Genomic DNA, 26096 nt, shown 5'->3' with positions numbered 1-26096 from the left:
CCTGGCTTATGGTACCCAAAGGGCTCCACTTTCACTCTACTTGGCTACTCTGATTCGGACTATGCCGGTTGCAGGGTAGAGTGAAAGAGTACATTAGGGACTTGCCAATTCCTTGGTAGGTCTTTGGTGTCTTGGAGTTCTAAGAAACAAAACTCCATTGCCCTTTCCACCGCTGAAGCCGAGTATGTGGCGGCCGGCGCTTGCTGTGCCCAACTGCTTTGGATGAAGCAAACCTTGAGAGACTTCAGTTGTGAGCCCTCTTATGTGACAATGAGGGGGCAATCAAGCTAGCTGATAACCCTGTAAACCACTCTAGAACAAAGCACATAGACATTCGCCATCACTTCCTGAGAGACCACCAATCCAAAGGAGATATCGCTGTGCAACATGTGAGAACCGAATTCCAGTTAGCCGATATCTTCACTAAACCTCTAGATGAGTCAAGATTTTGTGCTTTGAGGCATGAACTAAATATCGTTGATTCTCGTAACATGGTGTGAAGTCTTGCACATACTTGATTGATTAGAAAGGTCAAACCTTTATAAAAAAAATTGAGTGTTATTTCAAAATCTATTTTTCACATCTCGAGCATGGCCATTGTTTTGTAATGATTTGATGAAATCTGGCCATGTTAGATTTGTTACTAAGTTTGCCACACTAAGCTCACTTCTGCGCTGATTCCCTGCCCTGCCGGTGGTACCGGCGCCTAGCCCCGGTGGTACCGGCCGAAGCCCGGTAGCACCGGTAGGCCAAAATCTCGCAAATCTCTCCGCGTAAGTTTCTGGCTCGCCGGTGGTACCAGCCCTTGGGCCGGTAGTACCGGCAGTTAATTTTTACTGCGGTATTTAAGCCGCCCGTGGTTATTTCTCTTCTCTCTTTCTTTCCCACCCGCCCGACCCTTCCTCTCCTCTCTTCTCCCAGCGGCGGCGGCGGCTTTCTTGCCCCCATCTCTTGGCTCCTCCATCTTCTTCGCCCGATCTTTGAGGAGGACTTTGCCCCGGCCATGAGGGACGCGTGGAGAGTCTTGGTTGACTCCAAGACCCTTGGGATTGCTTGGATTCGGCCTCCTTTCTCCGTAACGCAAGGTACCTTTTGAAGTTGCCTGATCTCCCAATGTACCTGATTTTAGGCCGTTTCCTCGCACTCCTTTCCTTATCTTAGTATGTTCTTGCTTCTAGAATTCCTTTTGCATCTTTCCCATGGTCGATTCGGTCGATTGGAGGTGATTCCCTTGCTCAACAGTGCCACCGGTGGTACCGGCTCTAGGGCCGGTGGTACCGGCCACTGTAAGCAAGGCAGTTCCTCCCATCGCCTTGATCGATTACTTGATGCATTCTAGTGCGGTCTTATAATTTTGTCCTTGCTGCCTCTATTTATGATGTTGCAGCATGGACTCTAGAAAGTGCAAGAACCCTCCCCGTGGTGCTCGCCCTAGATCCGGTGATGCCGGTGGTCGGTCGGCGGAACGGGCAGTGCGTGGCCGTGGGACTCCTTCCCGTGGTCAGGGTGCGGCTGGTGCCTCCACCGGCGATGAGGGCATTCCTGCTCCTCTTCACACCCACACCATCCTGTGTCTGCCCCTCTCTCACCAGGCCAGAGTTCGAAGCCAAGCCGTGCCTGATCGTGTGCAAGAGGAAGGACGTGCCATGGACTCCAATGTCCTTCGTCGCTCACCCCTGCATCTCAGTGAAGTTGGTGCTCGCCGGACTCCCTCATGGCATCCTCAGTTTAATGCCCATGTCTGGAGGCCCTCTATTCCCTCTGGTACGCAGCCCCAGCTTGGTATTGATTACAAGAAGCGCCTTGTGGACTTGAGAAATCAGCGCAGCGAGAATCCCTATAAGTTTATCAAGTTTGAGGAAGTTGAGGAGCGGTTTTGGTCTCAGTTTCACAATGACTTTTATGAGTCCGTCCTCTACAAGGCCAGCAAAGTCACCAAGAATGGTCCACTTTTTCAGCACAAGTATGTGGTCCTCAAGTCCTTGCAAGAATTCAATCATCCTGAGGTCAATGCTTTGATTAACAAGCTTGAAGAATGGCGCATCCTTCCCCTTATGACCCTTGAGAAGAATTGGAATGAGGAGATCATCTTCCAGTTTTGGGCAACATTGTGGGTCGATCAAGCTTCTAGGGTGCTGCATTGGATGACTCAAGGTGTTCACTATCGCCTTGACTTTATCACCTTCTCTCGCTTGCTTGGTTTTGATCATATGGATCGAGATGCACCCCGGCTGTCCACCATTTTTGCTGAGGGGATTTCTAAGGCTGATCTTGATGCTGCTGAAATGTACAAGCCAGGAGCTCATCCGGATTTCAAGACCACTCAGTTGAAGCCGTTCTTCTATGTGCTGAACAACTTGATATGCTACACCATTGACCCCAAGTTTGGAGATTCCATTCACCTCCGTCTTGATGCTCCCAAGATCTTGGCTCGCTTTGGTGCCAATGGTGGCCGCTTTGGTGTCTCGGATTTCATGTGGAACAAGATTGTTGATGCGTCCGTGGACCCTCACAAGTATTTGCCCTATGCTCCATATCTGATACATATTATTGAGCAAGTTGCTGGCGTGCAGTTCTCGCACCCATGCGTTCATGCTCCGGTTCGTGCCAAGCACTTGGGTGCTCCTCATGCTCCTCCTCTCAGTCCTGCTGGTGCTGCCACTCCTGGTGCTGCTACTCCTGGTGCTGCCACTCCTGCTGGCGCTGCTACTCCTGCTGGTGCTGATGGTGCTCAAGGGGAAGCTGTCCCTCCTCAGGACAGCGGTCGTGGTCGTCGCAGCCCTACCCGTCATGCGCTGCAGCGGTTCTTCTCCTACTTTTGCTATTGCTAGAAGAAGACCGATCAGCATCTCCGTCGTCTTGAGGAGAAGGCAGCTCTTCCTCCGTCCTCTCCTCTTCGTGAGTTCCAGGACCCCTATGCTGAATATGACAACATGCATCGGACTTCTATTGATGAGGATGAGGAGTAGCAGGATCCTCCTCCACCCTCTACCTTTGATCCATTCTATGGTGGTGGGATACCAGATGGGTTCTCCATGGAGGACACCGAGGCCGGCTTTGCTTATCAGGATATCTTTGGAGCCGCAGATGATGTCACTAGGGCCTCTGCCTCTGCTGCACCTCCTCACGAGTAGTCTACCTCTGCTCATCCTCATGGTAAGGGGCCGCTGCGTACCTTGATTGACTACGACGACGAAGACGACGACCTCGATGATGATGATGATGAGTAGTCTTTCTAGCTCTTTCTCGCAGCCTACCCTTTTTGGCACTTGCTGCCAAAGGGGGAGTGTTAGGCTTATCTTTGATGTAATAAGTTAGTTGTTGGTGCCCGTCTTAAACCTTTCTAAGTGGTGAACTATGTGTGGTGAACAAGAACTACGTTTGTGTGATGGTTGTTTGTAAGCTAAACACTTTTATTTCTTTATTATATCTTGCTTGTGTTAGCTTATTTGGATCCTTGTTGATGCAATGTTGTTTTTGAATGGTTATTATGAGCTCTTTAGCCCTTGAATAATCATTCAAATTCTTCTTTTACTCTGTGATATATTCTGTCATACGCATCACGGTTTGTTTCTTGTCACACACACTCTCTTTTGGGCACCCCACGGATTGCAAAATTTAGGGGGAGCTTGATCTTAATGTATGTCATCTTGATATCATTCAAGATTTGAAATTCCAAATTCAATGCATACATTAAGGGGGAGCCCAACCTAATGCTTGGAATTCAAAATCTCTACTTCTTTCAATCTTTTATAAGCCTAAGTTGGTTGTCATCAATTACCAAAAAGGGGGAGTTTGTAAGTGCATTCGCCCCCGATGTGGGTTTTGATAATTAATGACAAACAAATTAGGAACTAACCTGTCTATCAAGTGTAATCTATAGGTGCTAGTTTATTGATGGAATCAAACAAACACATTCGGTGAATCACAGCACCCCCAAATTTTCTTCATTTGAGCGACGTTTCAACTCAAGAAGCTACTTAGTTTTATTTCTTGTTTGAGTTATAGGAAACACCGAACTATCAAGAGGGATGAAAATTAAGTTGGTAAGATGAGGATAAAGGTGCTCAGGTCATCTTAGGTTTTGCGCTTGAGAGTCACCCTTGCACGCACGAACTTCTGGCAAGTATCTTCTCTGCTAGGGTGAGCCGGTAGTACTGGCCCTCAGGGCCGGTGGTACCGGCAGTACCAGTTCCTCTCCTGAGTTTTGCGAGAAATTGAACTACCGGTAGTATCGGGCTTTGACCGGTGGTACCGGCTACCGCCGGTAGACCGGTGAAACGCCGGTAGTACCGGCAGGCCAAAATCTTGCAGGATTGGTGTTTGCGGGATTTTGCAATGCCGGTGGTACCAGCTCAAGGCCGGTAGTACCGGTAGGCCTTTTTCTCGCATCTTCCTCAGCCTTCTCACGTTTAGATCTGAGGACGCCGGTGGTACCGGTGGTTGCACCGGTAGTACCGGCAAGTGTTCTGTACTCTAGTATAAATAGCTCTCTCCTCTTTTCTAACCATTGGCTTGCTTATTCTAGCTACTCCACTCTGAGAAAATAGTCTCCAAGCTTTGTCTCACCCACTCTCTCTCCCTCTTGTTCCTAGACTTCATTTCTTGAGAGATTCGAGCTAGAGAAGTGAGATTAGAGAGTTGGGAGCTTCGATCTGTGACTTGAGCACTCCATTCCTCGTCTTGCCGGTTTGGTTTGTATTTGTTACTCTTGGGTTCTTGGAACCCTAGCCGGCTAGGCGTTCTTCGTGGTTGCCCGTGTTGACTCATTTGTGAGGGCACCCCGAAGTGTTTGTATTACCTCTTGATTCTTAGTGGAAACATCAAGCTAACCTTTGTGGTTGCTTGAGGAGGAGACCTAAGTGGTCAGACCTTCGTGGTCACCTCAACAACGGGGACGTAGGAACTCCTAAGTGGAGATTGCCGAACCTCGGGAAAAATACCTTGTCTTACTGTGGAGGTAGCTTCGACTACCCTTGCTTGTGTTCTTTGTGTTCCTCTCTCTCTCTTACACCTTTCAACAGGTAAACAAAGGTCGATCTACGTTGTGGAGAAGGACTAAGCTAAGGAGACTCCAACAACATCCTCTCCTACACTTAGGAAAGTGGGGTAAAACTCAGATCTGAAATCTAAGCCCTTTACACTCTGATTTCGTAGCTGTCTTAGGGAGTCGGTAGTACCAGCAGTTTGCGTCGGTAGTACTGGCTGTGTGACACCAGTAGTACCGGCCCAAACTGTCGGTGGTACTGACAGGCATTTGACTTCCGCAACTCGAGTTTTGAGTTTTAGGTTTTTAGATAGGCCTATTCACCCCCCTCTGGGCCAATTAGATCCTTTCAACTACACATATATATCATATGCATGCTATGACCTTGTCGACCTTAGCAAAATCATAGATGATTGTTACCTGGATTCCTTGCTACCTACTTGATATGCATTTATTGTAGATGTGCTAGTGCTTGATATAATCCATGATCTTGTAAGATGATTAATAGCTATGCAATGAACATAAAAGAATGACAAATAACTGTATGAGATCTTGTCTGTAAGTGATCACCGGGACAACAGTGCAACCATGAGGGCTATAATGGCTCTGGCTTTAGCTCAGTATGAAGACTTTTTCTAGCTTGTTAGAGGTTACCCGAAAGGGCGGAGGGGCTGAACCGTTTTGGGTATAGTGCGAGCCCCTGTCCCTATGTGTATAGGCTGCGCGTCATTGTGCCATTCGGAAGGGGGGTATCTATATCTGCGCGCAAATGAAACCAAGCGGCCCTAACTTGTTAGACGAACCTTTGAAAGACTTCATAGTGATCCCTGCCAACCTTCCTTGGAAGTGGGTTAAGAGGCTGATCACCTCGGGCGAAAGGGTAAATCATGACTCATGAGTAAAGATGTACAACCTCTGCAGAGTGTTAAATCTGGTATACTAGCCGTGCCCACGGATACGGGCGGCCCGGAAAACTGAAGGAATAGTTGGACACTGATGAACATGATTAATGATGATAAATGATGGTTTATTATGTTGTTTATATGTGATATTCTTAATTCTTGTATACATTGATCGTGTGGTTATGGGATTTAACTATGCTACCTTGACATTTGCTATCTAAATATAAACATTTTATCTACATATAAAAGCTAAACGCAGTCAAACCATTGTCAGCTTATTGAGCCTCATGATCCCCTGGATATACTTGTTGAGTACGATATGTGCTCACTCTTGCAATTTCCCCCACACTTCAGGAGATGCTTTAGGTTTGTGATCAACCAGTCAGTTTGATCCTGTGGAGAGGAGTTAATACCCGATGTTTGGAGTTGTCTATCCGCTGTTTGCTATCAAAGGTTATTTCTTTTATACTAAGTACGTTATATAATTTATGCATTGTCTTTTGATATTACCCCTTATTTGTAGCTATATGTGAGATTTGGCTTCTAAAACTTACATATGGTGCGTATCTGATTTTGTCCTTAAAATCGGGTATTACGTCGGGCAACGTACGATGTTGTACCGGTACAGTCGCGGCTAGCAAGCGGCGACATCCACGAATTCCATGCAATGCAATATGATGCAATGATATGATGCAACTGCAAGAGTAGTTGCCACATATGTCGCATACCTCCACAATCAAATATATCGCACTTACCTCATGAAGAAAGATAAATACTTCCCACACATGCCATATGTTTCCACAATTATAAAACATACCACTTACCTTTCAGATGACATATGAGATTCAACAATTATGATCACAACAAATAGTACTATAAAGAATATGTTAATTCATAATAGGTAGATCATCTTGGTTCAGTTAATGTTATAACAAAGTTTAGGTAGAACAAACAACAAGTCAGGCTGTAGCAACCACCGCTACGTTTACTTTCCTCAAAACAGCGATTGAAGAACATGAGCTAAGAATGATCCAAAGGTGCACCACCTGTTCAAACATCATCACCTCAGAAAATAAATTCAATGAAACATTCACAGATGACAAACAAAACACTTCTATGGCCTGCAACATCACTCTCCTCAAAACAGCAACCAAACAACCAATCAACAGCAGCAACCCTACTTTACATTTTTAGTGTGGATAGGTTACATGTTCAAAAATTATGAATTTTTTATAGAAGATATAAAACTCCATTATCTACAACTTTTATATAAATCAATCTGGCATATGAGATCTACAAGATAGAATAAATAGCTTCTGAACTTGACTGAACTTTTATGACAACAAAAACAAGATAGCAAACTTCTAAAATTCATAACTGAAGTTATGCTTATGCGAAAATGATGGTCTTTAACAATATAGAAAACGAATCTAATATTCTACAACTTTCATGTTATAAGCTTTGCATTTTAAGGACTGAAAGATACTCATAAGGAGCCAAGAATCCCACTACACTTTTTCAGATAGCAGAACAACAACAGCTGACTAAAACAAACATAACTGGAGCTATAATGATCGAAAATCTATGATATTTAACAATCTGGAAAGCATATGAAATTACAAACAAGTTTTATTTAGATCATTCTATGAGATTATGGACGTATGACAACATAAAACTGAATGTATCTAACTGTGTACAGATTTCAGACAGCGCAAATGCATCAACAAACGACCATATATCCTAAACCATAAGGGCTACAATGGTGATATTTACACCAAAAGAAAGATATTGAAGTCTGCTGCTTCAATATATTTTTTTAATGAATTTTTCGATACATAAAAATATCCCAAAACAGCATACCATTTACAACTGCGCAATCTGAAAAGCACAGCAGGGCCTAATTTCGAGATTAGAACCCTAACCTGTCAACTAATCCAAGGGAATTGCCAAACCCTAACATCAATTTCACACAAAAGCAAAAGGAAAAAGAAGGATCTTACCTCGATCATTTTAGATGAGGAACGAAAACGGCAGTGATCCGTAATCCATGGACGAAACCCTAGTTTCTCCCACCTCCTCCCTTCTCTCCATTCTTTTCTCTTCTCCCCTCTTTTCCTTTCTTTTCCTTGAATATGAACAGCTATGGATGGCACCTAAAGGCCTTGGAGGGGATATAAAAGGTCACCATGGGCACTGTAGCGGTGTGGCACTGTAGCGCGGCCGTCGTGCTACAGAACATGTTTCCTGTTTATTTGTTTTTCTTAAAACTTCTAAAATTTATATCTCCATGACCCAAATTCCAAACAATGCATATGAGCAGTGCAACTGAAAGCATTCGATGAGCTCTACGCATTTATGGTCTCTGATTATCCATCCAAGCGACATAAAAAAATTATTTTTTTTGCCACTCACTAGAACTCCTAATTATGTATTTACCATTTTATGCTTTCTAACATACAAAACGTATTTTGGGGTGTTACATTCTACCCCCCTTAAAATAATTTGTCCTCGAATTCTAGAACAACACTAAACACAAACAACATATATGACCTACAAAGATAAATACCAAACAAGTAAAAAAAAGTCTTGCAAACCCAAGAAGCCATTTACAAGGACTAATTCACCCAAAGCAATTATATAGTTGCAGATGACATATTAAGCATGCACATAAAGAATTAGATCAGTTCAATCAAACAATAGCCATGGCTAAGGAATGAAGTGAAACAACTTCACATTTTTAAAGAACATGAACATCATGTTAAGCATAAACGGCTTGTTAATTTAACCAACTCCTCCAAAAATCTATTCATGCACTAGCAACAAATATGACTTCTAGAGCTCATGCACTTTGCTTCTTAGTTAACCCAAAACCTACTCAAAATAAAAACGATGACTTTAAGGCAACTTATAATAAAGTAGTCATTTCACAGAACACAATAAAATCATGTCTTCAAGCAAACACTTCACCAAACATTACATAGCGTAAGCTAACATACTTGGACACTAGGAATTAATTAGATAACCAGCATGCACTCCACAAAAAAACACATGATTGCATATAACCCTCAAAACCACTTGTAACTCTTAATATGCACTTCTATCACTAAATCACTATAACCTGTGTAAGGTTACAACTGCACCACGGGATAATCCTACACCATTCTAGGCTTAGGTTTAAACATCGCAACACGAACATATAGGACAAGGCACACAACGTCCCACCAATCAATATGTCGAGAGAGAATAGCTAGAGTGCACGGCATGGGGGCCAATCCACCCGTCACTCCACTATTTTCTTCGCATACAGACAGTTGGGTCGCTATCTATCTCTCAAGAAATCCTCACATAGTAGTGCAGAAAAAGCATTGTGGGGGCCCTCCACTCCGCCCATCTACACTACTAAACTATAGCTAGTCTATAGGGTTCCAAGATCTTTTGCTATCAACAAAAACATAAAGAACATTCATCATCTTTACTACTCAAGCACATAAAACTACAATACTTTAAAGGTACACGTATGCAAAACATCATGGTAACAAAACTAGTCAAGTTTGTACGTGTAAGAATAACTAATATGCACAAGATCATAATTAAACATATACAACATATGGGAACAACAAATAAAGATTATGTAAACTAAGCCAATAAAATTTGCACATGACTCAAAGTTAACAATAGCAATGATATATAACATAGGCATAAGGATACTTAAGCAAATCAAACACTTCAATATCAAAAGGCATGTCTGATATACAAATCCATACCCAACCTACATGTGCAAGTGTGTCATATTAAATCTTACTTTTTCTAAAAATCTAATGCCTGCTTTGATACCAACTGTAACACCCCAGGCGTCACAAAAGGCCTAAGATGTCACTAACATCCCTTCCCTCAAGCCAGAGTATAAAACTTGGCAACAAAAACCCAACATCAAAGTAAAGCGCGGAAGCAACAACAAGGACAAAACTTATATTAAGTAAAGTTTCAACTTAAACATTTTTATTAAATCATGAAGGATCGCCTTGATGGTACACTAAGTTTATTACAACAAGCCAAGAGCGATATTATTTAATCTAATTGTGGGTGAAACCGTGAAGATGTGCTGCTAATCCCATCCCTTCAAGCAAAGCATCCAAACAAAACACCTGGAAAGATAGAGGGGTGAGAATAAATCTCAGCAAGCAAACTGACTGAACATGTCATTCAATCTACAAGTTAATTAAGCATCGATTAAAAATTGAAGATATGGCAACATAAGAAATTAATAATTCATAGTAAAATTATTTATCAAGTGATAGCAGCATAATGCATGGAGTAAACATCATCATGGTATTCAATAAATAAACTACCTCTTCAAATAGAAAAAATGCCTCGTATCCACATCCTCCATGCAAGTAAACCTCAAAGTGCAGATGCAATGCATATGCATGTCCACTGCCTCCATACCCAACAAGGTATGAAGCTGCATCGTATCCCTCCTCGGGCAACGTACGATGCTGTACCGGTACAGTCGCGACTAGCAAGCGGCGACATCCACAAATTCCATGCAATGCAATATGATGCAATGATATGATGCAACTGCAAGAGTAGTTGCCACATATGTCGCATACCTCCACAATCAAATATATCGCACTTACCTCATGAAGAAAGATAAATACTTCCCACACATGCCATATGTTTCCACAATTATAAAACATACCACTTACCTTTCAGATGACATATGAGATTCAACAATTATGATCACAACAAATAGTACTATAAAGAATATGTTAATTCATAATAGGTAGATCATCTTGGTTCAGTTAATGTTATAACAAAGTTTAGGTAGAACAAACAACAAGTCAGGCTGTAGCAACCACCGCTACGTTTACTTGCCGCAAAACAGCGATTGAAGAACATGAGCTAAGAATGATCCAAAGGTGCACCACCTGTTCAAACATCATCACCTCAGAAAATAAATTCAATGAAACATTCACAGATGACAAACAAAACACTTCTATGGCCTGCAACATCACTCTCCTCAAAACAGCAACCAAACAACCAATCAACAGCAGCAACCCTACTTTACATTTTTAGTGTGCATAGGTTACATGTTCAAAAATTATAAATTTTTTATAGAAGATATAAAACTCCATTATACAACTTTTATATAAATCAATCTGGCATATGAGATCTACAAGATAGAATAAATAGCCTCTGAACTTGACTGAACTTTTATGACAACAAAAACAAGATAGCAAACTTCTAAAATTCATAACTGAAGTTATGCTTATGCGAAAATGATGGTCTTTAACAATATAGAAAACGAATCTAATATTCTACAACTTTCATGTTATAAGCTTTGCATTTTAAGGACTGAAAGATACTCATAAGGAGCCAAGAATCCCACTACACTTTTTCAGATAGCAGAACAACAACAGCTGACTAAAACAAACATAACTGGAGCTATAATGATCGAAAATCTATGATATTTAACAATCTGGAAAGCATATGAAATTACAAACAAGTTTTATTTAGATCATTCTATGAGATTATGGACGTATGACAACATAAAACTGAATGTATCTAACTGTGTACAGATTTCAGACAGCGCAAATGCATCAACAAACGACCATATATCCTAAACCATAAGGGCTACAATGGTGATATTTACACCAAAAGAAAGATATTGAAGTCTGCTGCTTCAATATATTTTTTAATGAATTTTTCGATACATAAAAATATCCCAAAACAGCATACCATTTACAACTGCGCAATCTGAAAAGCACAGCAGGGCCTAATTTCGAGATTAGAACCCTAACCTGTCAACTAATCCAAGGGAATTGCCAAACCCTAACATCAATTTCCCACAAAAGCAAAAGGAAAAAGAAGGATCTTACCCCGATCATTTTAGATGAGGAACGAAAACGGCAGTGATCCGTAATCCATGGACGAAACCCTAGTTTCTCCCACCTCCTCCCTTCTCTCCTTTCTTTTCTCTTCTCCCCTCTCTTCCTTTCTTTTCCTTGAATATGAACAGCTATGGATGGCACCTAAAGGCCTTGGAGGGGATATAAAAGGTCACCATGGGCACTGTAGCGGTGTGGCACTGTAGCACGGCCGTCGCGCTACAGTACATGTTTCCTGTTTATTTGTTTTTCTTAAAACTTCTAAAATTTATATCTCCATGACCCAAATTCCAAACAATGCATATGAGCAGTGCAACTGAAAGCATTCGATGAGCTCTACGCATTTATGGTCTCTGATTATCCATCCAAGCGACATAAAAAAATTATTTTTTTGCACTCACTAGAACTCCTAATTATGTATTTACCATTTTATGCTTTCTAACATACAAAACGTATTTTGGGGTGTTACAGATACAGCCCGAAGGTTTTGTTGATCCTAATAATGCTGAAAAAATATGCAAGCTTAAGAAATCCATTTATGGATTAAAGCAAGCATCTTGGAGTTGGAATATTTGTTTTGATGAAGTGGTCAAAGGTTTTGCCTTTCGTCAGAATGAAGAAGAACCTTGTGTTTACAAGAAAGGAAGTGGGAGCGCTGTTGTATTTCTAATCTTATGTGTGGATGACATATTATTGATTGGGAATGACATTCCAATGTTGCAATCAGTAAAGACATCACTGAATAATAGTTTTTATATGAAGGATTTAGGAGAAACAGCATACATTTTGGGCATTAAGATCTATAGAGATAGATCCAAAAGGCTAATAGAATAAAGCCAAGATACATATATAGACAAGGTATTGAAATGGTTAAACATGGAACAATCGAAAAGAGGGTTCTTACCTATGTCACATGGTATACATTTTAGCGATAAGCAGTGTCCTTCATGAGATGAAGAGCGCAAACACATGAGTAAGGTTCCATACGCTTCGACAATTGGTTCCATCATGTATGCCATGATACGTACTCGCCCAGATGTCTCATATGCTCTAAGTGTTGCGAGCAGGTACCAGAATAATCCAGGTGAAAGTCACTGGACACTTGTTAAAACCATTCTTAAGTACTTGAGAAGGATGTGTTCCTAATCTATGGAGGTGAGGAGGAGCTCGTTGTAAATGGGTACACCGATGCTAGCTTCCAAACTGACACAGATGATTCACAATCTCAATCAGGTTTTGTGTTCACGATAAATGGTGGTGCAGGAAGCTGGAAAAGTTCCAAGCAGGCAACAGTGACTGATTCTACAATAGAGGCCGAGTACATCGCAGCTTCTGAAACTGCGAAGGAAGGTGTTTGGATGAGGAGGTTCCTCATTGAGCTTGGTGTGTTTCCTAATGCATCGAGCCCATTGAATCATCATTGTGACAACAATGGGGCAATTGCACAGGCTAAGGAGCCTAGGAATCACTAGAAGAACAAACATATGCTGCGGAAGTTTCACCTCATTCGAGAGTTCATTAGGCGAGGTGAAATTAAGATGTGCAAGATACATACGGATTTGAATATTGCAGATCCTTTGACAAAGGCTCTTCCATAGCCTAAGCATGAGGCACACTTGAGGTCTATGGGTATTAGATATCTTAGAGATTAACTCTAGTGCAAGTGGGAGACTGTTGGGAATATGCCTTAAAGGTAATCATAGAGATGATGATATTACGATTGTATCCATAACATATATTATGAATTCAATGAATATCCATTATAGACAAACTTGTATTGATTAACAATTATATAATTTGTTTGTAAAACTCTTTTACTTGTATGGTTATTCAAAAGTTGTCCCTGATCAGAGTTCGTGTGAGGGTGCACATGAACATTAGATTAGCACATGTATTAGTTGATGACTTTGTTTCACAAGTCATAGACATAGAGATGTCAAACTAATAATGTGGGCACATGTATGACATGGGGCTGGATTGACCCAAAATGAGATGTTCTTATAATCTCTTTATAAATCATGTACGTTATCTCCTTAGACTTGAGATTGTCATATGTTCTCAAGATGTGAAACGACCTAGTTAGGGACTATTAAACACTACTCCATTACAGGGTAGTTATAAAGGTGGTCTTCAGGTATGTCGGCGAACATGCTGTGAGACATAGATGATCAAGATGGAACTTGCCCCTCTCTATGTGAGAGATATCACTGGATCACTCAAGTGATTGGATCAACAAATGCATGGCCGTGCTTGGGTCAAGTGTTAACCCACGAGTTGCACCAAATATCGTGTGGCAAGGGAATAACATGTATAAGTATGTAGTGGTTCGTCTGATATGATCTTTGCGTATGTATAGGAGTTTTCATGCCTTGCTAGAGGCCGCTGTCAACTATTGGGCGAGTAGGAGTACTCAGCCCATGTCTATATGCACGTGAACCCATAGGGTCGCACGCTTAAGGGGCTGGAAACCTAATTCGGGTTGGACCCGAATTAGACAAGGTTTAGGGTATCTAATTGGGCCCCTAGCTCAGGGATAATTGGAGGACGCCTGTATAAGAGAGGGAGGGGCGCGGCCAAGGTTAATCCCACGCCATCAGGCAGCCGCCGCTCACCCACGCTCGCACCTTTTGCTCCTTGCGGACCAAGCAGTCCAGAGGCGCAGCGCTTCTTCCCCACACGTGTGGGATACCTCGGAGGTGCTGCATCTAGAGCACAAGGACGAAATGCGGGAGAGGGATTGGTGTGGTGGATGACCACGCAACTGCACGGCACTGCTACTACGCGCACAACTACACCGAGTCGCTTCTGCTACATCTGCACGTCTAGTGGTAATCCCATGATCTATAACTTGTAGTTGATCCTTGTTTATGAGATCGAAATTTTTGTTTCCTAGCTAGCGTAGCGTCCTCATAATCCATCACATCTGGTCTCTTAGAGGGAGTTTGATATTTGGGATTTCATAGTCTTAGAGATTGAGGACACTATTGCTGAGGGGTTCAAGGGCTGTCGTTAGCTTCCTTATGCTCATTGGCTTACATATCTGATTCTTAGGGCACATGTTGATCCTCTTCCTCCATGGATCCTGAGAGAGCTAACTGACATGGTGACTGTCTTTCCTCACTATGATCTCCGTTGTTTCATGAGGACGCATGTAGATTTGAGAGCACTAGTGGTAGCACCAGCACCAAGAGCACTAGCTCCAGCGCCTACACCTAGGGCTACATGCAGTTCAGGAGGTGTGCATGAGATAGAGGAGGAGCAAGACATAGCTATTGGAGCAGAGGCTGAGGGTGAGTTTGAGTTCACCTCCGGCAGTTCAGATGATGACTATCACAACCCATTCCTGACCTCCCACCTCAGTCACACAACCGTGAGGCTGGCAGTTCTTCCTCCATAGACCCAGCACTACTACCGATACTTGATAGGATGAGGGTTGATTAGCAGAGGATGGCTGAGGAGCAGGCCAGACATAACAGAGAGCAGGCCACCACAGCTGCTGCACTTTAGGCTTGCCAGGACGAGCTCCAGCATCACCTTCTTTTCTTTCAGGAGCAGCAGCTTGCCTATCAGGCTCAGCAGGCCGCACTACTAGCAGCTCTAGTGGTAGCGACAAGGGTCATAGTACCACAGTCTTAGCTTCTAGGTGTTCACCCTATCGATCCATCTACTATTACAACTCCAGTGTTATAGCCAGGTGGGCTTTAGAGTCAGTCTCAGCAGCCACTACAGCTTCCAGCTCAGAGTCAGCCCTTCACGACTCCATCTCACTAGGTCTCTCAGGGTATTATCTCTACTAGCTCTGGGCAGACACCATAGTTCACATCACTTCATATGGGTTTTACTCTTTAGACACACATTGAGTCATACTTAGCGCGTGGGACTTCAGGTGGATAGGGATTGTCATTCTCTTATAGTGAGCTTACTGGCATGCCGACACCTCTTCCACAATAGGCTCTAGCTACTTCCATAGTTCCTATCACTACTATGGAGCTTCTGTCTTCCTCAGTGGCTTCATTTGAGCAGCTTGTCCAGTCGTCCACCGTTCTAGAGGCCTCAGCAACTGCTTTAGAGTTTGTACCAGCCACCTCCACCAGAGTTGAGTCACAAACTGAGATTGAGACAGCATAGCAGACGGCTCTAGCGTCTACAGAGCCATCCCAGACAGATTCACCTACACGTGATGATACTAAGGGTCAGGTAGATATTCATCCTAGCACAGCTTTCCAGCGATCGACTGACGAGGATTAAGTTGTTGACGTGGCTCAATTTGAGGCCATTCCTCAGAACTCATCCACCTAACCTCCATGGATAGACTCTTAGGTTTTTGGCGCTTGATGCCAAAGGGGGAGAGGGTGCGAGTATGTTAGACTTAAGAGGAGCTTGTGAGTAGGTATTTTTGCTTCTTTGTGTGATACTTTATGCTTCATATTTACCTTTATGCATTGTGTGATATACTCTTCTGTTATGCTTGATGGACACTAGACATGACATGTGTGCTAAATGCTTATTTCTCTATGTCATGTGTTTTGGCTCATATTGTTTTGCTTCTACAGGTTTACTCTGATGTTATATAAGCCATTTGTTTCTCCTATTGCACTCGACTCATATCTTTAGATGCATGATGTTGTCTTGGTTGATATAAACATAACTAATCCTTTTGTTCTTATTGTCACATACTTATATGAACCAAGTTGTTGAAAACCTCACTCTCTTACACATACTTGAGGTTATTGTCATCAATCACCAAAAAGGGGGGAGATTAAAAGCATCTAGGTCCCTAGTGAGTTTTGGTGATTAATGACAATATTGATTACTATGTCTAACTTGTGTTTTGCTACGAAAATCATTTGAGTTAGGTCATGGTAATGGTGATTGATGGACTATTGAGTTCGTGCCCACTTGAGGGTGGAAATCATCTTGGTTTTCAAAGGATTATGGACATCGTCAATATTAGACTAGGTCTAAGTGTCATTTGGAGTTGAAGGGTGCTTAGAGTAGTTTAGGACTTTATTTTTCCTTTAAAAGTACTATTAAGGGGGCAATGAATAGGTAGCTTGACCTAGGCAAGGCTTTAGGTTTAGATTTGGTGCACAGTTGCCAAATCTAGCACTAGGCAGCTCAGAGAGAGTCCATAGATCGAGAGAATCAAACTACATTTTAGAAAGTACGTGATTCGACGAAGTGTTGATTGAGTATAGGCATCGGACACTGGCATCAGACACAACAGTGGGACTGTTTGTGCATCCGGTGTATATAGGAGTTGAGCCAGCGTGTAAAGGGTCCAGATGGCAGACTAGAGGGGGGTGAATAGTCCTTTCTAAAACTTATCGCGCCGATTAACCGAGACAAATGTAGAATTAAAACTATCGGTCTAGCCAAGACTACACCCCTCTATCTGAGTTCTCTAGCACCTTGTAAAAAGATCCTAAACAAGCAAACAATGTGCTACCTTAGCAAGAGCTCACCTAACCAATTCTAGGAGCAAGGTCACACAAACCTATGCCACTAATACTTTGCAAAACCGGGGAGCTGCTACACAACTAGTAAGCAAAAGCACAAAGCTCCTAAGCTCACTAGCAATGCTCAATAACAAGGCAACCAATGCCAAATTAGAGAGTGCAAAATACTTAGCTACACAAATTAAGCAATGTGACTAAAAAGGTTACACAAACCAAATTAGTCACGTAAGGGGAACTACTTCTATCTACACAAGCAAGAAGATAACTAGCAAGCTACACAAGCTAACTAATTACAAGAGCAACTACACAAGCACAAGTATATGAATGTAAACACAAGCTTGTGTTAGGGACTTGCAAACCAATGGGAAGAACAAAGTTGACACAATGATTTTCTCCCAAGGTTCACTTGGTTGCCACCAAGCTACGTCCCCGTTGTGTCGACCAACACTTGGTGGTTCGGCGGCTAAGAGGTATATCACGAACCTTGTCTTAACTAGGACACTGCAAGAACCTACCCACAAGTGAGGTAGCTTAATGACACGCACGATCCAATAGAGTTGCTCTTCACGATCCCCATGGGGTTAGCACCGTATCCCTCAGAATCTCTTCTCTGGAATCACGCTCACTCCCACAATTGGATGATCACTATTAAGCATATGTGATTTAGAGGCTTTACTAGCACTCCCCAAACATGGACACTAAGTTCCGAGGGTGATCAGCACCAGCCAAGGCTAGCCACCACTTCTATTTATAGCCTTAAGGGCTGAACTAGCCGTTGCCACTTCATTGGGCAAAACTCGTGAGCACTGGATGCACTGCAGGTTGCCACCGGACACTCGAACCCAGCGTCCGGTGCTTAGACAACATCCACATGTCACTAGCCGTTTGAACTCGACTATTGCCGCCAATGGCTAACACGCACGCATGCCTGCACTAGCCACACCAGCCGCTCTACTGGTCCACACCACACGCGTCTGGTACACGCCGGACCCGTATGCAGAGAGGGTGTTTTTCACCCAGGGTCACCGGACACACACCACCAGACGCACACCACCACCAAACGTGCGAACAGTGTCCTGCCTGCGTCCGGTGTCAGCGTTCGATGCGCACTCTACGCCTACGCCAGCAACTCACAGTACACTGGACGCTCTGGTCCAGTGTCCGATGCCACTAAGTCTAGCATCCGGTGAGTGTTTACCAGTGAAAACCCTCCCATGACTTCTCCAAATTTCCCACTGGTGGAACAGAAAATATACACTTAATTTTCTCAAAAGCGTCGAATCCCGCCTCGCAAGCTCGGCGGAGAGGGAGAGAGGAACCCAAACCCCTCTCTACCCTAGGAACTCCACCTCCTTTGCAAATGTGCTAACACCACCAAGTGACCACCACCAATATGCAAGTGTGTTAGCTTTTCACAAACATTTTTCCAAAGGAGTTAGCCTCTTAACTTGCCACACCACTCGATCCTAACACATATGCAAAGTTAGATCGGTCAAGTGGCACTAGATGACCGATATGCAAACAAGTTTGCCCCTTTTGATAGTACAGTCATCTATCCTAAATCTGGTCATAAACTTTTCTACACACCTATTACTGATGAAATGGAAATGCCCTAGGTTATACCTTTGCCTTGCGCTTTCCATTCCATCTCCTCCAATGTTGATGCAACACATGCAGCAACCAATCAGCAAATGACATGATCCACTTCATATCATCATGTCACTATATAGGTTCATCAATCTTGACCTCACTTGCTCTTCACTGTTGCCTTGGTCCATCGGTGCCAAGTTTTGCTGAAGCTTCACCGTCACACGCAGTCCCTCGCTTCAAAGCCTCTGACTTTCCCTTCACTCTTGCAACCGGTCCATCGAGCCAAGCCTCATATTGATCTTCTCTGCCTTGGTCACATGACTCCATGTCATGTCTCATATGCAATGAGCTCCTCCATTATCACATAATCACTTGTGGACTAATTTCCTGTGTATCTTATATAAACACTATTAGTCCACCTAATTTGTCACTCAATTACCAAAACCAAACAAGGTCCTTTCAATCTCCCCCTTTTTGGTAATTGATGACAACTCTACAAAGATATGGAAATTAAGCTTTTTCAAGCTAGCACTTCACACAAGTGTAAATTGCTAACTTGATTTGGATTTTATACTACTTATCCAACATTTAAGCTCTATTTCAAGATTTGGATAAGCACCATAAAACCCTATTAAGTGCTAAGGTGTATAGAATAAACCTTTATAGCTCGATACCGAATTCGATATCATTTGAAGTATTCAAATGTAAACCATCCTTAGCACCACGAGCAGCTAGACCACAAAAACACTAGAAACCCTGTGAGATCAACATTATAAGCAAGGGTCTAGCTTTTACTTGATAAACACAAGTCTAGCTACCAACCTATACATGCTAGTTGTCATATCATCATTCAAGTTCAATAACTACCATACACCACACAAGTATGCATATTGAATTTAAAACTTGTGCAATGCAAGCAAGCACATGAATATGCACAAATTAAATGCAAACAATCAATGTTCATGAGCTTGGCCCCCCTACTTGTGTTCTTCTCTTGTCCAAGAATTTTGATCCTTCTTGATTCATCTTAATGTTGCTCCCTCTTTGTCCATGTCCATGTCCAAACCAACTTCCCATCTTTTGTTATCTTTGTTCCAACATCTCCCCCTTTGTCATCAATTTCCATAAATGGTGTGATACCAATTGAAAAGATTGGGCATCTCATTGTGACAAAGGATTGCATATGGGGTAGATGGTTGAGGCTTGAAACTTGGATTTTTGATGGACATTACCATATATGTTGGAATGACACCACTTTTCTTGCTCTTGAGATACCACATAGGATCTTTGACCTTGATACCTTTTGGTGGGGCACCTCCCCCTATGTCATAGCATGGGTCATTCACTTGTCAATCTAGTTGGTGAGGGAACATTCTTCTCTTGATGGTCACTTAAGGTTGAGGATCACTTGTGGAACCACCTTCTTGTATGATAGATACCATATGTAGAGATGTGATATCATTTGAAAGACCTTGTCCGATACCAAATGGAAGTCTTCTACCAATTGAGGGTCTTCTAGTTATTAACCACTTTGTTTGCAATCTTGAAAATTTGCTATCATGAGTACCAATTGTAGGATATCACTTGAAGGAATATTTGAATCTAGATATCTATTTGCATTGTTGTCTTGTTCTTGTACTCTTATCATCATGAGCTTCTAATTGTTGACTTGAAATAAGTTGATTTGCCTAAGCTTCCAAGTCCAGTTTGAACCAATGACAAGTTTTTTCACACCTCACAATAAGAGTTATCTTGCTAATGTTGTAGTTGTCACTTGTTAGCAATCCAAGATCAAGTACTTGGGTTTACTATCTCATGAACAAACTCATATACATACCACTAGATCAATTAATCATTCAAGCAATAGTGGTAGGCTATGAATTTAAAACATTTCATTTGTAATGCATGATCCTAATAAGCATGTACTATATGCACTAACCACATACTAGTAAGGGATAAAATGATCATGCACATTACAATGATACTTTTGCTATGTTGGAGAAGAGGATAGTCACATAGATTTCAATTTATTTCTCCAATAGCAATGTGAAGTCCAATTATAAGCTTGGTGAAGACCAATCATAGATACACTTGATAGATCAAATCTTCACCCATATGAATTGAGAACCACTTATGATCAAGTGCGCTATCTTTTTGTTGTGGTTGTCTTGCTTCATATTTTCTTCATTATTGCTTGCATGAGAGAACTATCAAGAATACCACTTGAAATACCATGACTAGCTCTCTTATGGGTGTTGCTTGCTACCTTGATCAATCCTTTTTTATTGCTTCAACTAAGCATCTCAAATGTTCTTTAGATCACCACTTCCATGTTAGCCTTCCAAGCACCACACTTGGTTTACCCACTCCTCGGGCGGTAAGCCCCTCACAAAGGGAGAAGTGACCTCTCTCCAAAGAATTATTCTTGACACTTACTTGAATTGCATTGATTCATTGATTCAAGTGGACTTAATATGATAAGTAACCATGAATCCTTCTTTAAGTCATTTTTTCTACTTGTTTAAGTCCTTTTCTTACTACCAAATGATCTATAATAGTTACTAGAACTTAAATTTTATCTTCATCTTGAGATTGATCTTGATCTTGATCTTCAACTTGAGTACCAAATGTGTACACCAAGTACATTCCACAATCAAATAGCCTTGTACTCAATACTTGTCATACTTCTAGATCAATTCAAAACCAAACTTTGGTGCCTCAGATACTTATAATCATGTTTCAAACTTGAGGACCTTTCAATCAAAGTGACTCTAGATCAATCCAATAATTGTCACTTTTCTGGCAGATTATGTACCTTCTCAAATATAAATACATATCTCACAATATACAGATCCAAATACCACGAAAATTGGTGGAGATGTGACTCACTAAGTCATCTAGCAGCTATAAAAATTTGAGCTTCTTTTGACTTCTAGATTGCTACAAGATTTCAATTCTTCCACCACTGCTAAATGCTGAAAAATGCTGCACTATAGCTGATAAGATCCAATCCAAAACCGAAGTATCCCTCATCCAATTCTGATAAAATTTCTACAGCATCTTCTATGATAAGTGTACAGCATTCATACCAAATTTCACGCCATTCCAAATAGATTTATGACTCAAACTCAGACATAATCACTGCTAGCTCAGTTTTTCAATGTTGCACAGATTTATAGCAATTGAGCTATACTTCTTCAAATTGAATCAAACTTGAAATCAACTTGATTGAATACTTTCACAAGACTTATATCCATTCAATCCACTTACTAAAAGTCATCTTATGAACTTATCCAACACAAATCAATCTAATTTTGATTACTAAGCATTTAATCCATTCAATCATCTTATAGCAAGCATCATTGCATATATATCTAATTCAATCAACTCATATGCACCCAAATGAATGTGATCAACAAAGATATACCTTGGTTAGATCATGATCGTCTAATTTGCAAGCTTCAACTCATGTATTTGCAAGCCATCAAATAATCCAATAAAACACCATAACTTGAATATGACACTTGTATGTTGTAGCACATTTGGACTTCACTATCTTGTCAGGCATTGGGTTTGCATGTGCACTAGGCTTCAATACTTGACTCGATCATATGATGAACAATAGGATCAATTGAATCAATCCCCAATGCCGATGGTACCTACACATATTTATCCACTTTTTGATGGTACCCAAACTAGTTTGGGTCCCCTCAAGTTAGGAGCAACATACTTAGGCATAACCTTAGTATGAATAGCGGGATGTTTTGTAATAGCAACCATAGAGGTACCATCACCATCCTTTCTAGGTGCACTATTATCATCAATTGAAATGGGCTTAGAATTATTACCTAGGAGACAAGAATGAGCCAACATGTGTCCCCTTTCCCGGCATAAGTAGCAACTTCTTTTGGATTGAGCCTTTTCTTCTTTGCTCATGTGTTGGTTCTCACACTACAAGGTTTTGACCCAATAGCGCCGGCAAAAATACGTTGTAATATGCCTATTTTGGTTGCAATATGCGCAATTGCAACCAAACAATTTCGTCAGATGGTGATGCGTAAAGCCTGGTGGTATTAACCTTCTGCCACGACTGTCTTTTGGTGGTTGCAGGAGTTTAGGTATTGCAACACATGTTGAAGTTGGAACAATTACACATTGCCGCGCTCGAGTTGGTTGCCATGTATGCTATCGCAACACATCAGGTGATGCCAGAGATTCCAATTGCATCATCTATAAAGCGTTGCAATGTGTAAAATGAGGCGTTGCAAAATGTTGTATTGCTACACCCCAGTTGTGGTTGCTACAAGGGCAACCCCTCTATTGCCATCAATGTGAATTGGTTGCTATATGTGGTCTCCTATGTTGCCACAAAATGGCTCTCGGTGCAATAAGGTGTCCTCTCTATTGCTACCAGGTGCGTTTGAAGGCAAGAGACTGGACACTATTGCCACACAATGTGGTCGGTTGTTATATGTGATCTCCTCTATTGTGTCCAAAATGTTTTGGTTGAGTAAAGTTCTTGTCTCTATTACCGCCGTGATAAAATGGTGGCAACATGTGTACCTCCCTTTGTTGCCACGACCCGTTGTGACATCGAAAAAAGTAGGTTGCAACATGTGTACCTCCCTCTATTGCCATGACCAGTTGTGACATCTTTAAAAGTAGGTTGCGATAGGATAAATTATCTATTGCAACGAATGGTGTCGCTTTTAATATTTTTGTACATACTGCCACGTGTCACCAACAATTAAAAATAATATTATAATATAAAATCATCACCATTAAACAATCAAACATGCATCAAAACACAACTTAACCATAAATGTAGCACACAAATTACAGCACACCACATACTTAAATGTTTCTCACTCTCCATCCAATCACGTGCACACATGTAGCACTGAATTAAAATATTTGGGGACGACAACACACACACTCCACTGGTTCAAAGAAATCAAAATGGCGACGAAATGGATTGAAATGAATATCATCCTAGGCACTTGATCAGCAATCCCATCACTTGATCATCAAAGGATGATGACTCAAAGTCGATCCCATCACTTGTCGCTCCATCGCAATGCCTTTACTTTCCTAGAAAGAATGAATGACATATTTTTAGCATCAAGTAATCTGAAATTAACATTAAGGTACATAGCAGCAGACACTAAACCAAAGTTTCATTACTGATCATAAAATTATATGAATTCCTCATTAAAAAATTAAATGAATTGACCATCATAAAATTATCAAAATGACAGCATGTAATGAACTCAACTATAAACACTTTGACAGCTGAAGTAGAAACATTCACCTGCTGTCTTCTTGATGTTGTTGTTTTGTTTCTTAGGTACCTGCCTCAACTGCTGTAGAGTAACGAATTTGCCCGCTTCTGCCTTAGATGGTTCATTTCTTGCAGCTTTACCACTTCTTGTCAGCCGAGCGCCAATTGCCCTTTCTTGAGATTCCTCCAGGTTGCCTTAAGGCTCCTTGTCCTAGGAACAAATTAGATGGAAGGATAAAATTAAATAGGCACCATTTTGTGTAGTATCAGATGATAGCATTAAAAAGTTGTCAATTCACAGTCAACCTAATTTGAGGAGACCAAAATCTCTGTGGTAGGGTCATCAACTTGAGTACTTGTGTTTTCGGCAGCAGCCGCCTCCTCTGCAATTGCAGTGACATTGTTGTTTGGCTGGACATATACGGATGGTTACGTATAGACCCAAGAAAATAAAGTCATTCAATAACTAGCTTTTACAAATTAACATTTTGCATTACTAGTACCTGCTGCAACCCTGGCTGAGCTTGTCCTGCTAGCAATGCTTGGATCTCTTGCCTAAACGCTTCTTTATCATCCTCCCTTGCCCTCATAACTTCTTCAATCTGTGCTGCATAAAATGCCCTTTGAGCTTGCCTTTCAGCTGCCTTGTCAGCTTCCCATGAATTCATTTGTTCTTGTAGCCTCTCAAATTCTTCCATGAGTTCGAGGTGTTCCCGATGCTTTTGCTCTTCCCTACGAATTTGTTCCTCGCGATCCGCATTCAGCAGCTGCCTTCTAGTTGTGTTTTTTGCAAGGTACCCATTACCATGCAACCTTTTTGAATTGCACTTTGTGACTTCCTTGTATGCCTCCTAGAAAAGCTCGTTCCTCTCCTTTAGGGAAAGGAAGTTTACCTCTACATTTGATTCCTTATCACAAATAACCCTCCTTGCTGTCTCCTAAAATTTACAACGAGCAGATGAAAGAGTTAGTTGATGATGACATTGGTGGCATTATCTACTTGCATGCACTAGCAATTATGCACAAGTGCATTAGGAACTTACATAGACTTCTTCAGATGCTTGGTCTTTCCATGCCCCATTCTTAGTGTGAGTAATGTACCAAAGGTCCAAGTCATTGGGCTCCTCACCAGTACCTGGGTCTCTTTGATATGACAAGAACAGAACAAATTAGTAAATCTTGCAGCAATAAAGCTTGTAGATGTGCTTCTGTATAATTACCTTCTCATAGCTACACTGAGAAAAAGCCTTAGATCCTAACAAATGAGTGGTCTTTTTCTAGGATCAATTCCCAGTGTTCTTCACGCTCTTTTCCTACAGAATGCAATTTTAACAGACATCTTAATGATTTAGACATCGCCATTTTTCCTAAATTGCTATTGTTAAGAATAGTCAGAATGTGGAACAAACCTTGAACTTTGCACTATTAAAATATTTCAACAAATAGTGCCATTCTACAATGTCCAATTCTTCAGGCTTATGGCTCATTCTCTCCTGGTACGTGTTGTATGCCTTGGCTGTAGCACTTAAAGTTGATCGCCACCCTTTGTAACGCTCTTTAGCAATAGCCCAAATCTTCATCTTTGAATCATGTCCATCCTCAAGGTCACACCTAACCTGTTGTATAATTAAAGGACATGCAAATACATGGTCAGTTGTTACGTTATTGCAATAATTAAAATCTATACACAAGCAAATATTATTACCAATATGTTAGATGCTATTGATTGTTTTACATCACCATGGATATCTTTCCATGTTCTCACTCCAATGAGTGGTGCCCTCTTCCTTGTAAACAGCACTATTTCATTAGTGAACGTGCGCGCGTTGTCACCTACCGCTCCTCCAAGTCTGGAGAACTCAACATGGAGCTTCTGATTGCCAGACTTGTGTCTCTTAGAGAGTGCCTTCAAGCATTTGAGGGTACCATGTCCTCTTTTCTTCCCATTTTCTGAGCCTATTCCATGGCAACAAGATGTACAACGGATAT

Source organism: Sorghum bicolor, chromosome 5 (genome assembly GCF_000003195.3).
Source record: "Sorghum bicolor cultivar BTx623 chromosome 5, Sorghum_bicolor_NCBIv3, whole genome shotgun sequence".
NCBI lineage: Eukaryota > Viridiplantae > Streptophyta > Magnoliopsida > Poales > Poaceae > Sorghum > Sorghum bicolor.
This window is presented reverse-complemented; position numbering follows the sequence as displayed.